The sequence below is a fragment of the Malaclemys terrapin genome, chromosome 16 (assembly GCF_027887155.1).
Source record: "Malaclemys terrapin pileata isolate rMalTer1 chromosome 16, rMalTer1.hap1, whole genome shotgun sequence".
In the NCBI taxonomy this organism is placed as follows: Eukaryota; Metazoa; Chordata; order Testudines; family Emydidae; genus Malaclemys; species Malaclemys terrapin.
Genome location: NC_071520.1, coordinates 25,666,731 through 25,685,287, shown reverse-complemented (window position 1 = coordinate 25,685,287; position 18,557 = coordinate 25,666,731). Strand labels below are relative to the sequence as shown.

At 42.1% G+C, this 18,557-nt stretch overlaps 1 protein-coding gene across 10 annotated transcripts in view; it reads right to left on the bottom strand.

Moving 5' to 3' along the window:
• Positions 1-18,557, bottom strand: part of PITPNM2 (phosphatidylinositol transfer protein membrane associated 2) — a 212,014-nt gene that overhangs the window by 127,027 nt on the left and 66,430 nt on the right. The window contains exon 1 of one of the 10 annotated variants that reach the window (XM_054006346.1): positions 16,746-16,761. The exons of 8 other annotated variants lie outside the window; for them this stretch is intronic. The gene's annotated coding sequence lies outside the window, so the exon portion shown is untranslated. Of the gene's footprint in view, positions 1-16,357; positions 16,454-16,745; positions 16,762-18,557 lie in introns of those variants that run through there. One more of the 10 variants, XM_054006345.1, reaches the window with a different exon arrangement.

The window sequence follows — 18,557 nt, the reverse complement described above, 5'->3', positions numbered from 1 at the left end:
ACAGCTTTGTTACACTAATATATTGATTTGTGTTCTTCTGCTATTCCAGGAACTCCAAGATTGCTCTTCCAGTTTTCTTCAGATCCTAACAGTAACAGAAATAGATACCACAAATATTGTGGTTGGCTTTTTGAAAAAGGGCTGGATAAATGTTATGACCAATGACATCCATAGCTATGCAAGCTACAAAAACAGATATATATGTAACCCTTCTGCCAGGCCAAGTTGATAGCAGCAAGGGCCGGGTTCAGTACATAGGGGTCCCTTCCCAACAGCGTGACACAGAACCAGCTCGAGCCCCCACCCAGTGACCTGGGAAAATCTTACACAAACCCCTAGGCGCCTCGAAGAGGCAATATTTCCCCTCTCGCAAGCACAGAGCCTCGGTGTAGCAGAAAATGTTTAATAACATGAGGTAAACGACATAGCATTAAATTGGGAAAACACCACAACTAGAGTTCATAGACCAAACCATGAGCGAAGACCCACCCCAGCAAATTGGGCCGTGTCCTCTCCCGTTGGTTCTTGAAACCAGCGACCCAAGAATCACCAAAGTCCCAAAAGTCCACCGATCCCAAAGTCTCTTGGGTCCAGCAACCCAAGAATCACAAAAGTCCCAAAAGTCCGACAACCCCCCAAAGTCTCTGTCCCTGATCGGTGCAGCCCCAGAGTTCAAAAGGGGGGGGTGAGCAGGGTGTTAAGGGGCACCTTACGTGATCCGAGGCCAACCCGGCTGCTTCTCCGTGGGGTTCCACCGCAGCCTTACCACGAACTGCTCCACTCCACCCGCAGTCCCACTCCTGCCGTCCCACAAACTGCTCTGGCAGCTGCTCCGCTCCGCTCACCGACCTGCGAGCCGCGCCGCTCCGCTCCGCTCCGCTCACCGACCTGCGAGCCGCGCCGCTCCGCTCCGCTCACCGACCTGCGAGCCGCGCCGCTCCGCTCCGCTCCGCTCACCGACCTGTGAGCCGCTCCGCTCCGCTCCGCTCCGCTCCGCTCACCGACCTGTGAGCCAGGCCGCTCCGCTCCGCTCCGCTCCGCTCCGCTCCCCGACCTGTGAGCCGCACTGCTCCGCTCCGCTCCGCTCCGGCCGTCCCTTGGGCTGCTCCCACAAGGCACTGCTCTGCTAGCTGCTCCTCCAGCCGCTCCGCTCACCGACCTGTGAGCTGCTTCGCTCGCCCCCGCTTAGCTAAGTTAGCTTTAGCAATATAGCTTCAGGCTCCCCCACTAGTTAACACAGCCTCAGTGATCTCAGCTCTTAAATAGCTTTAGCTCTTAGTGATTTCAGCTCTTAGTGATTTCAGCTAGTAGTAGGGGAGCCCCAGTGCTGGTGCACTATTGGCCCAGAGTAAATTCAGCTCAGCAGTCTGTAACTAGACTCCTAAGGGAATCAAAGTTAGCTCTGACATTCAACAGTGGAGAGAGGAGGAGGTGCAATTGGTGTTTCAGGCCCACAAAAGGGACCCACACCACCAGGTACCAATACCTGCCCCCAACCTCTCTCAATTCACTGGGTTTTGTAACCCATGCCCCTTGACAAGCAAATGCTACTTAGGTAATGGTGAATGACTCACTCAGTCCTTCTGTCATACACCAGTTCTACTGGCCTTGATTCACAGAATCAGGGTAACAAAACTTTATTCTTCCTGCCCCAATAACAGAGAAACTGGGGATCCCACACCAGCCAAAGTAACCACTTTGAGTTGCTGTTGTTTCCTGCCAGGTGAGTGGGTGTGCCTATGCAAACAAGATCAGCCCCTGGAGTTCTTTTCCACACTCGCCATAATTCACCACCAGATGTCAGGGTAGAGCTCATCCTGACTCTGTTTACATCTAATTGCATGCTTTAGTGACAAGTTGATTGCTGCAGAGGTCATGTAGGAAATTCCCTATGTCTCCCTAAATACAGCATTGTACAAAACGGCCAGATATACGGCTTGCATCAGATATTGGCCATGGCAGGATAGCAGACTTGATAGTCAATGTAGGAAACACTATGCTCTATGGTTTGTGACATGAGAAACCATTCAACAGCATACAGCTGCTCACAGATCCTTTCCTACAGTTTCAAAACTCACTTTCCGGGACACAGGTCCTGCCTGACAGTAACACACCCTCCCGCCTGCCCCCCCCCCCCCCCCAACTTTTATCCTTAGTAAGCTAAGCATCATCTTGCAGAGCACATTGAGCCATGCTGTCTGCTCCTGTCACCCTTTATATATGTACTATTCTGATGAGCACCATGAAACTCCTCGCAGTCTAGATTGTTTGGAATCAGGGGGTTCCTACCACATGTCCTTTGATGGGCAATCTCCAAGTTTAGCCTAAAGTCTTAGATCTGATTTATAATCATGACCTACTGAGATATAAATGATCTCCATACAGGTGACACATTTAGAAATACTATTTTTTTCTAATATTTTTGCAAAGATAAACTTGATCTGCAGAACTCACTGTAGGCAGTGACCTGAGCAGGCCCAGGCCCTACTGAGTCCTAGTCCAGGCTCTGCCCTGACTCACTGACGTATTTCTCCTGCCCCTGAGAATACACAGCATCTTGCCAATCTATTTTTCCATGTGCTTTAATTAAACCTGAATGAGGCTTTTTTCTGGGCACTGGCATTACTTGGCTCTAGTCTCCATGGGCAATAGCTTGCTACACACGCAGGGTGCTTAAAATATATTTACTGCTCCTCTATGTTGCCTGGGAAACAATTATTTTATTTAAAAAAAAATGGTTGCTACAGTTTGCTGGATGTGAAGTGAGAGGCATGTTCATTTAGGAGGTTTACCTGAGCGCAAACTGTGCAGAAGTGTTGAGACATTACAATTCATCCTGTATCTTTGTGAACTATTAAAAAAAAAAAAAAGGCACAGAAAAAATTAAGTCTCTCTGGGAGAATACTCAAGAAAAGCAGAGCTCCTTAAGCCAGATCACAATCCTAAAAACTCATCTGAGCTCTGGTATACAGCCTAGTTTTCAAATGAACCTTTCCCCATTATGTGCATTACTGGTTTAGTTATATTGATCACATACATCACTGAAGAGGTGATGCAGAGACTTCGCAATTCATTGTGCAGATGGTCCTGAAGAATAACTGTCCTGTTTTGCTCTTACAGCATTACAAATGCCATTGCAGGTAGATATAAACCCTCCACAGACAAGGGTTTCTTTTCAAAGACATGTGAAACTATTGTATGTTTATTTACAATCAAAACTGAACCCAAGGAAAATAAATCTCAGTTGCTCCAGTCATCTGATAGAATCACTTCTGGGAATGGGTTGTATCTTGTCAAAGAGAGAAACATGCACCAAATAGTGTGACAACTGCTGGAAACAGAATCCATATTTTCCTCCACTTGGCATCTGGGTCATTCAGCTGCCCAACAGGCATTGTTTGCAACCACAGCTGCCTACTGATGGTGGTGACAGTGGGAGAGAAACAAGACAGTCGAAATTATAAGCCAGTCAGCATTTACAGAGACAGTAAAAGCATAAGCCATCTTTTTAAAGTATTTGTCCCTCAGTTTCAGAACAAGGCCAGTCATCTATGAAATAACTGCACACTCCTGAGTTTGGGAGCTAAAGCAGGAAGGAAGGAATTGAGACAAGTCACTGGGTAAAGGCCCTGTGCACAATGAGCCCTTGTCAGACCCACAGAAAACAATACCTCTGACAGGAGGCCCATATTTACAGAGAAATGCTTCAGCCACGGAAGCTCCAAAATTACAAGTCGGATGAAGAAGTATCCAACGCCACCTTTTACATTTCTATAGTGCATCTCATCCCTAAGCATGTTACACGCTATACGTAAATGCCAATTGTGTGCAGCCACCCACAAGCAACTGGCAAAACAACAACAATGGGAGAAAGGGATATTTTACTAAGCAACACTGGGACAAACACCTGCTCTTATGGAAGACACCACAGGCTCCTTAATGTCAGTGCAGAGCAAGCAGGATCTCCACTTCGTGTTCTCATGCAAAGTCCCACGCACTGAGATGCACGGTACTGGATTTCTCTTTAGAAAGAGGAAGGGTTGAGATGACCCTCCTGGGATATGAACCTGTGGTTCCAAGGAGAATAAAATACCTATGAATATTCATTTTCAGTTTCTCCTAAAGGGGAGTTTTACATCAGCACGTACTAGCTCCATCAATGGCTACATGTTTCTATAATCTATACTGACCTTTTCTTGTGTTCCATGTAATCAAACTGCAATACCTTAAAAAGGTACCCAGCGCTCCAGCCATTATCAGACAGTCTAATATCAACTAAAACCAGTGGGTATCTCTCTACTCAGTAAACTCAGGTGAATTCACAGCTCAATAAATCTCAAACACTAACTAAGATCCAAATGTGGGACACAAGAAGAGCAGCATTACAAGAGGCATGATGTCAGTGAGGTGGTAATCAGCTCTTTGCCATATACAAGACTGTTGTCAAAAGTCTCAGTTTCAGGAGTCGGGCATTTAGGACTCAAATTAAGTCACTACAAAAGAAGTGGAGCAGCAGCATCCAGTTGGTTTGGGACAGTTGGGTCTAATAAGGGAGGCAGTTGACAGGTTTGTGCCTGAGACTAGATTTATTTCAGGAGATTCAAGGCTAAGGTAAGGTTCAGAGCCTGGGACAGAGGATTTGCAGCTGTGGGGAGGGAAACAGAACGTCCATTCTTACGGCAAGGCATGCAATATTTTGACCAGGGTTTGGGTACAAACAAGACGAGAAAGTGCATCCCAGGTTATTTTACTGAAAATACTGATCCAGTGCATGCAAGGATAGGTCACTGTGGGAGTTGAATTAATGCTAAAAATATACTCAAATAGGGGAAGCATGATCAATATAGCTCAGTCTATGGTACTCACCATTGATACCTGAGGTAACAAACAATCATAGAAGTTAAGGCAGAGACCAGCTCAGCAGGGAGAAGAGAGGATCACACAGGAACTAAAAACTCCTGCTCTTATTTATTGTAACCTAAGGCTCCATTGCTACAATGAAATCTATGGAGTCAGGGCTCTGCCTCGGTGAAGGGGTCTTTCTGCATAGATTTCGTTGCAGGATCAAGGCCCTGGGATGTGCATTTAAAGAATATCAGAAAAAGAAAGAGGCTATGATTGGGGCTGGTAATACAAAATAGCCAAAGAGAACATTCGGATTCATAAGACTAATTCATGAGATCTATATGTGTAAATATAAAAATAAAAACAAGCATGCTTTAATAAAGATGACATGATTACATCAGCTGCTGTTACCATAATGTTAAAGGAATAAAACCAGACCTGAGCATGAAGGAAAGTTCAGGATGTGTGCGATGTCTGTTTCCTGAGAGAACATTTCTCATGTCAGAGGAGACAAATGCTTGCATTTCTTTAGCCAATTTGGCAGGAAATACTGATATGCGGAAAAACTATCCTAAACCAGCCTTGCTAATTACAAGAAAAGCGAAACAGCAGCAAGCCACAGAGCTACTAATACACACTGATGTTTTGTTTTTTAGCGGGACCCCTTTAACGTACAAGATTTCCAAAATATACTGGTAAGAAACTTTTTATATATAGTCACTGGGCTGCACAATAAAGGTTTTTAATTTTACATTGTGCAATTAAGTTATGAGCTCAGTTCACCTCAGACTGATTACTTATTGCTTCTTCAATGTGATTTACTGATACATTTGTCCTCCTACAGCTCTTTGCTTTTCAGTAAGCCACTATGAAGTTTCTGAACTCTGGAAGTCAACCGTTCACAACACAAATGATTTTTAGGAGACAGATTTGTAACACCCTTGACTGCAAGTGAGGCAAGGAGCCAGTTTTGCACCATGGGGAGTTACTGGAAGGCATTTCAACAATTGCCATATTGGATCATCCCAGTGCCCCATCTAGGCTGCTGTTCCATCTGACAATAGCTAGTAACAGATGCTTCAGAGGAAGGTGTGAAACTCCCATAATGGGCAATTATGCAGTACCTGCCCAAAGGGGAAGTTTCTTTCTAACCCCGGGCAGTCAGTGGCTGGCTTGTGTCCCAAGGACAACACCTGTAAAGAACGTCAGAGAGAGGGGAAGTTTATTTGGAGATGATACAGCTTGGAAAGAAGGAGAATCAGAGCAATGCAGTCTAAATAACTGAAAAGACAGTTACCTTTTCCAGAACTGGTGTTCTTTGAGATGTGTTGCTCATGTCCATTCCACAACCCGCCCTCCTTCCCCACTGTCGGAGTTTCCTGCAAAAAGGAACTGAATGTGGGGGAACCGGTGGCGCCCTATATACCGCGGCATGTGCGCGCGGTCCCCTACGGATACTGTTGAGGGGAAAACTTCCGGCACCGGTGCATGTGGCGAGCACACACACTTAAGTTGAATGGACATGAGCAATCACTCGAAGAAAAAGGACTAAAATATATATATATATATATATATGTGGCCAGATCCTCAGCTAGGCACAAACTGGCGTAGCTCCACTGAAGTCAAAGGAGCTATGATCATTTACTGATTTGCACCAGTTGAGGATCTAGCCCTCAGAGGTCACCATTCAACCAGAATCTCTTGCAAGAATAAAGCTCAGAATCCTTAGGTGGGGATAAGAGAGTGGAAGGTTTGCAATTGCAACTCAGAGTGGAGAAATGTTTGAAACCCAGCACAGCGACACCAATATACTCAACATAAACCAAACAACCCTGCCTGTCCAGTCTTCAAGCCCCTTCTGAAAACTCACTTAAAATAAATAAAAGAACTATCCCCTCCTCCTGCTCTCAGGGCAGCATTATAGATGGGCAAAATCTTCTGAGTTGATTTGATAAGTTATATGAAAATAAAAATAAATAAACCCCCCAAAAACAAACAAGAAGCCTGAGCTAAACAATCACGAGTCTGTGTCAGATCCCAACCATAGACTCACTTAGGGCCTAATCCTGCAAACTCTTACTCATGTGATTAAAGTCTGCAGATCTATCTGCCAAGATATTTATTTGGCCCCTGTCACCCAGTATCTGAGCACATCATAAACATTAATTTATCTTCAACAACCTTGCCAGGTAGGGAAGATTTAGCCGCATTTTACAGGTGGGGAACTGAGGTACAGGAAGATAGATCAGACAGGAATCTGTGAGCTAAATGAGACTACTCACATATGTGATGCTAAACATGTGCTTAAGTGTTTACAAGATTGGACCCTAGTTAACTCTCTTGATCATGCATGAGCCACAACAGAATCAAACTCACCCTCTCCTGATGACTAACAGGTCAGGAGCAGACAGTGGTGACAAAAATATTTTTACTAAAGCCAGCAAGGATGACTCAAAATACACACAGGAAGCAAATCTTCTAAATACATTATTGTTATGTCGCCACTTTTCATCTACTAATTTTCAAAAAAAACTTTGAGAGAATAATAAAATGATCATGTAAGAGCTGAAATAACAAATGCAATAGTGAACACTCCTGAGTTAGAGAGCAAAGGCCAACAGCCCACATTCTGCATCAACATTAACCAGAGCTGCCATTTCCAAAAGACATTCAGAAAAATTACCCAGCTGCTCCATACTAGCCTCTTTAGATCAGGGGAGAAAACAAAAGTCAAGGGGCACTGTCCAGTGTAATCCCACTATGAAAAATTCTGGCTAGTCTGTCTTTAACGGAGAGTTCTGATGTTATTTTTAGTAGCTCTAGAGCAGCGAAAGTGGTTGCCACTTAAAATAAAATAAAAAAAATAAATAAATCTGACTATATCAAAGCCAGCCAAGTGACAACCTCTGCAATGTTCATTCAGTGAAAGCCTGAAAAAGGGAAGGAGAAGAGTGAGGAAGAACGGTTTTAAAGAGACCATTGTCAACTTACAGGTGGTTCATCATTTACATTTTGTAAAATTTTCCACTTTTGTTTTTAAAAACACTAATGAAAACAGTTGTTTTTAAATTAAAAGGACATTCCCCTGTAGTGACTGGAAATCATCACAACACTAAGAATCTGAAGTGAAACGGAATTCATTGATTTTTATTGTCCAAGCAGAAAGAAAGGCAAAAAGTAAGAGCATAAACACTGACAAATAAATTGGATTTAAAAAAAAAAAAACCTCTTTCACTTTTGATAACCTAGGGTATTAGTAACCTCGGCAAAATGACTTGTTGATAATATACGATTTAAGTTAATATCATTCTTCTGAAGAGACATGGGGAGAAGAGCCATATTTGAAAGTCGTACTGTACAGGTCACTTTCCATTAAAAAAGGTAAAGGGGGAGGAGATGGGAAGACAAAAGATTAAGAGGCTTAAAGTGCTTTGAGACCCTCAGACAGCAGAGGCTAGATAAGGCTGAGAAGAATTGCTATTACTAACAGGTTTCCTTGCTGCTCTATTTCTTGTACCAGCAATTTGATGCCTTATCTCTCTGGTGCGTTTGAGCTTTGTGGATTAACACTGATCAGGATGAATTTATTAGCCAAATGCACCTTTAGAGAAGTGAAATACAGTAATGGCTTTCTTATGCCAAATATATCTCACTGATTTTAGGAAGGAAAAGGAGATAATAGAGATGATTTAATTAAAATCCCTAGACTCAAACCCCTCTGAATCAAAGTCTGAATTTCACGATCCTTCTCTCTCTTTTTAAAGACTAAGCTCCTGGGTGCAGGGCCCATACCTTCTATATATTTGTACAATGCCCATCACACCGAGGAAGCTACAAATAAACAAACTGAAACAGTGCAGCAGACCTCAACACCTATGTGCTTCGGGAAGTCAAAATCCAGATCCAAATTTCCCAGTTTGTGCCTGACTGTACAGAACAGGCAGGTGCCCGTCCAAATTAAACACATTTAATTGTTTATGCTCAAGCATTTTTCATCCCACCATGCTTGTATACTTACACGTACACTCTTCACTTCTGATGTGCACTTTAACCAAGGCCACTGGGCTTTCTAATTAGGTTTGCAAACATCTTTCACAGACTAGGGTAATTAGTCAAGATTTCATTACAATGGCATAAAATGTATCACCTTGCCAGCAATGACCCAGAGTTGTGAGACAGTGATCTTTACAGTAATGGACAAAGACAAATTCTTAGGCGGCTTGTTCAGTACCATAAGCCATCAGTAATGTCGGTCAACAGAGAGAACTAATTTCTGAAAAGGGAGTGGTTTCCAATGCTCAACATGGAGGACTGTTTCCTTCTAAATTTAGCCAGTGCTTTTTTTATTGGGAAAAGATTAGGAGAAAACAACAACATTGGCTTCCTATGCGTTAGCACGTCAATACAGAGCAAAACTTCAGAGAAGAGTTTAGAGTGAAGGCAATTAAAAGCCTGGATTGCTGCTCAGTTCTTCCAGGTTTTGCATTACATCTTGGACTTTATAAGGTTTCCATCTACCCATTTCTCTCTTCCAATCTCCATAGCAGATGGGTGCATATAGCATTGTTGCTGCTCCCTCTCATGCATACAAGACGGCCATCTCCACCCCGCCCTCATTTTTATCCTACGTTCCCAAGTGGGATCAAATCTTCAGGCCACACAGCACAAGCCTCTCTCATTAACTGGGCTATGACAAGAGGATACTTGCACTGTGCCCTAGACATAGGAATTTCACAGCCAAGAGCCTGCTCCAGAGAGCACCCCCTCCCCTGGGAAGTTGGTACTGAACTATAAATGCTCTCAGCAGGAAACTCTCTCTCATGAGCAAACCCCAAATTGCATTTCCGCATAACAACATGGGGCCCAATTCTGAAACCCTTGCTCAGACCAAGAACCACTTATATAACAATCCCCCCCTCAACTTCAGGGTGACTGTTCTTGAGAGTGAGTGGTACCAAACACAAAGACCCTTCATTAATAATCCCATCCAGTCCCATAGGAAGCTCAAAACTAACTTTCCTGCATTAGACTACAAACTAATCTCACATTAAACAACCCCCACTACTGAGCATGGACTTGTTAAACCGGGCCTCCATAAGAAGGGGAGATCTGCTATTCTACTGCCCAGTAGAGAATACAGTTAACTGTGCTGCTCTGGTCTCTTTCACAAGGTCATCACAACATGCCACTGACTCTGGCAGCTACGATGCCAGGGCAGAGATTAATACAGGGGAACACTTACCATCTGGGAAGGAAGCATCACTATTTTCCAATCATTTAAGATGAGGCATGTTACCATGGAGAAGCTGTGTTATTAATACACTGATGGGCAGTGCTTAGAGACAAGCTGAACCAAAGAGTCTGCCATTGTACACAACATCACCCAACAGACCAACTACTCGCAGTTTCCTCTGGTACATTAGTATTTTACACAGATTGTTAATGCTTAATTATTTGTATCAAAAGGGGAGTGGAGGAATTAGACAAGGTGGGTGAGGTAATATCTTTTATTGGACCAACTTCAGTAGGAGAGACAGACAAGCTTTTGAGCTACACAGAGCTCTTCTTTGGGTCTGGGAAAGATAGTGTCACAGCTAAAAATAAGATCGAACAGATAAGTTTAGTATAAGTAAAAAGAACAGGAGTACTTGTGGCACCTTAGAGACTAACAAATTTATTAGAGCATAAGCTTTCATGGACTACAGCCCACTTCTTCGGATGCATCCTAAGAAGTGGGCTGTAGTCCATGAAAGCTTATGCTCTAATAAATTTGTTAGTCTCTAAGGTGCCACAAGTACTCTTGTTCTTTTTGCAGATACAGACTAACACGGCTGCTACTATGAAACCTGTTAGTATAAGTAGTTAGCACATAGTCTAAACTTTAAAGGAACATTCAAGGTAAAGTGGCTCATGGACCAGGTAATGGCCAAATTTAGAACAACCATTACTGTTTCCCAGAAGCACCACTAAAGCCTGCTTGAGTCCTTTGTTAAGAGAAAGACCAATCTCTTTCCTTTGAACAGAAAATATATGTGGAAACTACTCTGCTTGATGGTCTCAGCTGATAGCGCGTGAAGTTTATTTTGAACCTCAAGTATTTGCCAGTTTCATAGGGACAGATGGGATTACAAGCAAACTGTATCACAGAATTATTACTTATTTTTAGTTGCTCCTGTGAAGGGACAAAATAGGAAAAGCTAAACAAAAAATTATAATGTTCTTTTTCATATCATCCACTCCAGCACTGTACTTTCAAGGTATGCTCTCATGATTCATTAACAGGACAGGACACTTTTTTTTTTAGCCTGGCAATAACAGAAAAACGTAGATAAATCACATTCACCATTATATGGCCCACAATGTCATTTTGTTCTGATCACTTTGCAATGAGCAGCAGCCTAGTTTTCTGAAGTGCCCCTCCTAAGGAGTATGGCTGAAGTTTTCAAAGGAACCCAATGGTGCTAGACACCCAACACACACTGAATTTCAATAGGATTTGGGTGTCGAATTCTCTTAGGCTTTGAAAGTCCCAATTTATATAATCACATTTGTTGAAGGCGCATGTTTTCCAAAAACTGGTATGTTGAGAGCTGTAATTAATACCTTAAAGCTCTATATATGTCCTTTGTGACACACTTTCAGATTTTCTTTGTGAAAGGCCATAAAATAGTCTTTGGAGGTTATTCTGAGCCTGCTCTAGGCCCGATTGCTCTGTCTAGTGGGACAAAGGTCAGGTTAAAAAGGGAGCAATAAGGATAATATTTTACATTTCTCTAGCATCTTTCCTCCCAGAGGAACCAAAGCTCTTCACTACTGAAATGCAGGCAAGTTTAGGGTGGTAAGTAAGCAAGCAGGCATATTGCTAGCATCCAGGAAGTGCAGATTACAGCTTGGTTTTTAAGGTCTCATCCAAAAGAATCAAAACACAGTGAACTATATAGTAAACCACATGTATAAATGATGAATGGCTGAGATTACCCAGATGGGATTTCAATTTACACTTCTAGGATGTCTAAAATCTGATGCTGGGGGAATATAAAAAATACAAGATTATTACTTTTAAAACAGTTATACCCATTTTGTGGGGGTAAATTAAGCACCATAAACCCCATAATATTAAAAATTCAGGCCTTTTCAATTAACATTCAGAGCAGGGTTGGTACTGCCTAGAAGCCAGGATGATGTCAGGACGATTTTTAAACAAGTTAGTCATGTAATTGCTGTGGTAGTGTCAGTCTGAGTGTGCAACCAACTATTTGCACAAGCACTATGTGCACCTGGCCTGGTTTTTAACAAAAAATAAATAAGGACTCGTGTGTTTCTATCTGCCCAGGTGTTTCTGTATTCAAAACACAGCCTCCAAGATCAGCTTCTTGGCCCCAACCCTGACCCCCATCTCCCTGCACTGGCTTCTCCCACTTTCCTGAGTAACAATGGGAGATGGGGAGACACGGGAGCGTCACTCTCTGCTTTGCCAAAGGGAAGTCCATCTGACTGGAACGACCAGTGGGGAATGGTGGGAATCCCCAGGAAGCCCAGATGTGGAGACATGCATGCCCCCTCCCATCCCTCTACTCCACCACACATTTCCACTGCACTGCCAGACCATGCTATAGAACTGATTACACCCATCTACCTTGTGTACCCATGGCACAATGCCCAGCAGGCTGGGAAGCCAAGTCTCTGCACACCTCATATTTTGCTCCTCCCACCCCAACCATCACCTTACAGATCCTGCCTTTCCCAAAGCTCCCAGCACATACAGCCCCACTCAGACCTCCCCGTCCCCTCAGACTCTGTGCTGGGGAGAACCGGGGATTAGCATAGCAGCATCCGAGAACCAAAACCAGCAGCAGAACTTGCCACTGCCACCAGTTTGTCCTGACACAAATACACACAGGGCCTGTGGTTCAGACAGAAGAGCCCATAGAAGAATTTATAATCTCAATGAAAAGTTCAAAAAGATTTCATGTATAAATGATTCCTCTGCCAAAACTAGTAAGTCTTTGACCTTAGGAACAGGGGTTAAATTCAGAGACTAAACTGAAAACCCTAAAGTGCAAGGTAGCAGAATTTTATCCCTGATTTAAGTGAAACTCTGAAGGCAACTTGAACCATGGAGCAGTTAAGGCAGGTGTCCTCAGACTTTTGTACTAGTGACCCCTTTCACACAGCAAGCTCCCCTTATACATTAAAAACACGTTTTTATATATTTAACACCATTATAAATGCTGGAGGCAAAGCAGGGTTTGGGGTGGATGCGGACAGCTCGCGAACCCCCCCTCCATGTAATAACCTCGCAACCCCGAGGGGTCCTGACCCCCAGTTTGAGAACACCTGAGTTAAGGGGTCTCCACAATTAATCGCTCAGATGGTCAGGCAAGGCTAGGGTGGCAGATGCTTCTGTTAGATCGCACCATAGCAAGCTGCTCTTATAAAAGACCTCCTTAAATTTGTAAACAAGTGCAGTTCTGCTTTCTAATAGGGCAATCAATATTAAAATATCCATTCTGTCTAGTTCTCAGGAAGAAGCTCATAAGCCATCAGACCAGAACAGAGCGCATAGAGCCAGAAAAATCAGGCAGTAGTAAAGGCAGGTAAGGTTCATACACAGTACAAAGACCATTGCTGTGCTACTCTGCATTTCTAGATACATCTCCAAAGTAGCCAGGCAGAGGATACAGAGTACCTCATTTTTAAAGGTAAACTGAAAAGGTCTTTGATTTGCCATGATCCAAGTTCAGGGTTCCTGTAGGAGTTGTGTGACATTACTAACCCCATAAACAGAGCAGGGAGACAGCGCGTCTGCACTGACCTGCAAAGTGTTTGTAATGTCAACAACTGCTGCAAGGAGAGCTCTGAACTAGGGAGGCAGGAATGAGTTGTCAGCTGCTTTGATTTAAAAATGCATTTGCTGTTTAACGCCATGCATAGAGGTTCCAATCCAAAGATCATTAAGTCAATAGGAGTCTTTCTATTAGGGTCAGACCCTGCAAAGTGCTGATCTCTCTCAGCTTCTTTACACATTTCAGTGGGACCCCAGCTCATGTGTGCAAAGGGTGAAAGGTCCAGCCCCAGCCCATATTTCAGGTTGATGGTTGTGTTGCATCTTCCAAGGCTTGCTGGGCACCGTTGCAGTCAGGGTGTTTTTCAGTTTCATACCCATGCTTGCTGGGGGCAGTGCAGGTTCCTTGCATGGTTTTAATTTCTATAATTGAAGCTTCTAGTTGCTAAGGCAGTAGGTGATATAAAAATTAGCATGTCCACATACAAAGAAGTCAGTCTCACGCTGCCCTGGGGTATCAAATATACTACCAGTATTTCACCAACTAAAGACTATACAGAGCAATTTTATTCCGCAGTTGTGAGAGTCACAAAGCTCCGCTCGTGCCAATGATGTGGTTTCTATTGTAACTAAAGAGGGAAAGGAAAATAGAGAGACACTACATAAAGGCACAAAAACCTAAAAATTCACAAAGACAAACAAGGGTCAGTCCTAGGACCAATCCTATTCAACTTAAATGATCTGGAGAAAGGGGTAAATGGAGATGGCAAAGTTTGCAGATGATACTAAACTGCTCAAGATAGTTAAGACCAAAGCAGACTGTGAAGAACTTCAAAAAGATCTCACAAAACTAAGTGATTGGGCAACAAAATGGCAAATGAAATTTAATGTGGATAAATATAAAGTAATGCACACTGGAAAAAAATAACCCCAACTATACAACAATATGATAGGGGCTAACTTAACTACAACTAATCAGGAAAGAGATCTTGGAGTCATCGTGGATAGTTCTCTGAAGACGTCCGCGTCTTTCTGGAAAACTCCAGATTTCTGATAAATCTGGAGTTTTCCATAGGTTGGGTAAGCCCTTCTGGAGCACACATCTTCATCACTGGTATGACCAAGAGAGTAAAGAAATATTGGAATGCCTCTGGAAAGGCAACTGATTGGATTCATTTGTCCAAAAACTGAACAGAACTTCAAGAGAAAACAGTTCAGTTGCAAAGAAGTGAGCCACTCAAGGCAGAATTCAGTTCAAACCTGTGTCCTATTAAACATTCAGACATAGCAAGTAATGTTTTTGCACAACATCAAGAGACCTGTCAAAAATGCTAAGCAATGGTTCCAAAGTAATTAAAGATGCTCTACTTTTGTTTCCAATAATTAGCCATGTACTCATGTTTGGTAGGCCTACCTTATACTGACAATGCAGGCTCTTCCAACAGAGAGAAACACACACAAAAGGAGATTGTTCGTTACAAAATTAACTATTTGGTGTGAAGATTAATGTATTTTAAAAATTCTTTCCAGCTAGATCGCAAAATTGGTTCAGCTATAAAAAACAGGCTACATGCTATAGCAGCTTCCCTGCACTAGCCCAGACCAGAGACTGATCCAAATCCCACCAAATTTGTATGCAAACCTATATCTGAAATTTCCCAAAGTTCAGAGATGTTTGGTTCAGTCCCATCAAACTCCAGGGCTCATGAACTGGAACAAAAGAAACTTGCAGAATTATTCAGAAATGTACCACGAAGAACAAATTCTTAATCAACACTGTCACCCCAGGGGCCCTACAAAACAAAGTCTCCACTTAAAACCACAGACCTATCTGCCATAACAAAACATAGGGACATCTTTAAAGCCTGAAGACAAGACGGTTCTCATTAGAACTGCTCACCTTGCAAATTAAAAACACTCACTTCAGCTGCACTCGCACTAAAATGAAATCAAAGTCACACAGAGCAATTTATGTCATCGCATCTTTACCGTTCTAAGAGTGCAGCCCATACAGTTCTAAGAACAGGTGGTTCATCTAGCCAGCTGAACTGAACAAACAGGAATACAAAACAAACACATTACCTACTGAAGTTCATGATGTTATGAACCGATTTTTTCCTCTCTCTCAGTAAACCAAGCCCTAATAATAACAACCACCTTCATAAATAGCACATGATCTTCCATAAAGGAAAAAGATAATCACTTCTTTGGTCCTGAAAACTACTCTGCCAGCAGAAGTCTCTTTCTGGAATTAGCTTCTGAACATACAATCCATACACCATTACGCTGAAAGCAGAGTTAGAAATATTAAACTGCCAGCAGAATTTTTAGCCTACAGCTTGGCAGATAGTTTACAGATATTTAATAAAGAGTTTTGATAACTACTGCCCACATACATTTATTGTTGTAAAAGAATCCTTTAAAAGCCTCCAGTGTAATAGCATAATTTTTGCTTCCAACAGTATGAAAATTCCATGCTCCAATCAATACTACTATCTCTGAGTAACTAGTCGGAGAGCAGCAATGGCTATGATATATACAGTATAATACATACATTCTGAGAACAGTATTACTGCCACAACCATTTCAAAATTCCTGTTTAAAAAAAAAAACCACAAAGAAAAATAAATCTACTCAACAGCAAATCTGGACAAGATAGAGAACACAAATTTGTCCTGCAGAGAACATGAAGGATAACAAAAGCAGAGTTGTTGTCTAGAATCTGACCTTTAAATTCTCCACTCGCTGTTAAATACTGCTCGGAAAAGTAATTTTTTTAAAACTGCCAGTTTACATGAAGCAACCAGTAAGACAGACAGACAGACACACAGAGACAGACACACACACACTGCAACCAACTAAACATCAAAAAAGTTTAGTAATGCTCTGTCAATATAAAGATCCTACATGTCTGTCTCTTGCATTCATACACAGTGTTTCAGCCTCAGAGAAAAGAAAGTCTTTCACAACACAACACACACATTCCAAATCCAGCCCAACAAATGCAGATATACTGAAGTGCAGAGCAACACAGTTAATTGGCACTGCGAGAAGGTAAGCATTTCTTTATCTATTAAAACCAAAATTTAAAACAACCTACAAACAGATAACTAACCTGGACTGTGAACCTCTGCTTAGGAAGCCAGCCATTTGCCCTTTTAGCGCTATTTACTTTTAGTGACTTGTTGCTTAGTAAAGATGCTGAAGAGAAGGATCAATATTTTTACCCTGCAAAGAATCCATTTTGTATTCTGGACTAAAAAGCCACATGTTTATTGCTATAAACATGCACCCCTATATGGACTCTCCAAAACAGAATAAAAGCCAGCATTTAGCAGAAACTACATATTCCAACAATGCAATTTAAAGGGAAAAAAAAGCAAAGAGAAAAAGCCTGAATTTCATTCAAACTCAGTACAATTACAGTCAGTCCCAGATGAGCTGAAACAAACCACTGCTTTTTCTGGCTGCTTATATCAAAGTCCTGATAAATCTGTTGGAAGTGCCTCATGAAGTATATTTCTGTGCCCATTTGCTATTTAAAAGATCAGACACATTTTATTCTCAAACAAAATTCAAAACAGCTGTTTCTAAGAGCTGACTGCTGAACTGCATCCCCGCAATATCCTCTCTGTCAGACTACCTCGAGCACACGGCATTCGAAGACAGGAGGAATATTCTAACCCATAGTAAATAAATATCAGAGCCAAGATCTCTAAGGTAAAAATGGGGCAGACATACTGTCTTCCTGGCATGTGAGGCACCCAGCCGTAGTATGGCATGAAGATCTCCTTTTATTAGCCTTTTCCTGAATTAAGACTCTGTTTTCAATGGAAATATCAGCAACAGTGATGAAAGGAGAAAGGGGGGAAAGAAAAAGGTGACTAAAGAATCAGACAGGTGCCAGAAACAAAACCAAAACAGAAAATGTTTGCAAGCAAGATGATGTTTTCAGACATCTGCCTGCTCTCAAAGTTGCTAACAAAATACTTCTGCTCTTAAGCCAGTCTTTAATATAAACTAACCCAATTTCTAATATAGAAAAGGATTTATTCTCAAATCAATACACAGTGAATAAAGAGTATTTCTCCATATTTCTATTTCCTTATCTATTTTAGAAAATACTATGTTCACAGCAGTACCATGTATTTCTATTTATTATTCCTGATCTTGATAAGCACACCTTGCATTTTTAAGTATGAATTAATTAGATAAAGCTGCCTGATTACTTCCTGCATAGCAGAATGGAACAAGCAGCACTCATCAGGATTCTCCAAGAAAGAATAAACTATTCTGTACCATCCACTTTCAGTCTCTCTTTTTAAAACAAGCCTGTGTGACTAATCCTTTGCCTTACAAGCTGACAGAACCACTGTATCACCATGCTTCCAAAGAAACTGAAAAATTACCTTGGGCAGGGGGAACACAGTAAGCATTTGTTGGTCTGATATATTTTTGCAGAATCCTGAGGCATTCCCCTGTTCTGGCATCTTTAATGAGTTGGCTGCCACCACTTCTTTCATGACATGCCATAAAACCAGGAGAGCAGAGTGATGCATTCATGTCAGTTGGACACAAAAGCCATGTTCAGGCAAAATAAAAAGAAAACCGATTCTCTCCTGTGCTGGAACTACTAAGCTAAGTTGCCATGGAGAAAAGGGGAGCTGTGAAGCAACTTGAAGTATGTGGTGAAAGGAGACAGTACAGTGTAGCCAGAGGGAAAGTAGAAACAATCAGTGGCACATTTCTAAGTGCACCCACTAACCTGAGGCTGAGAAGAAATTACTAGCAATTACTATTAACGTAACTTCCACTCAACACTCATGAGCATGAGCCAGTGCTATCCTCACAAAGGCAAAACAAAAAAAAACCACACACTGTTGCCAAATTAGCCTATTAAGATAATTGCTTATTGTTGAACCTTTAA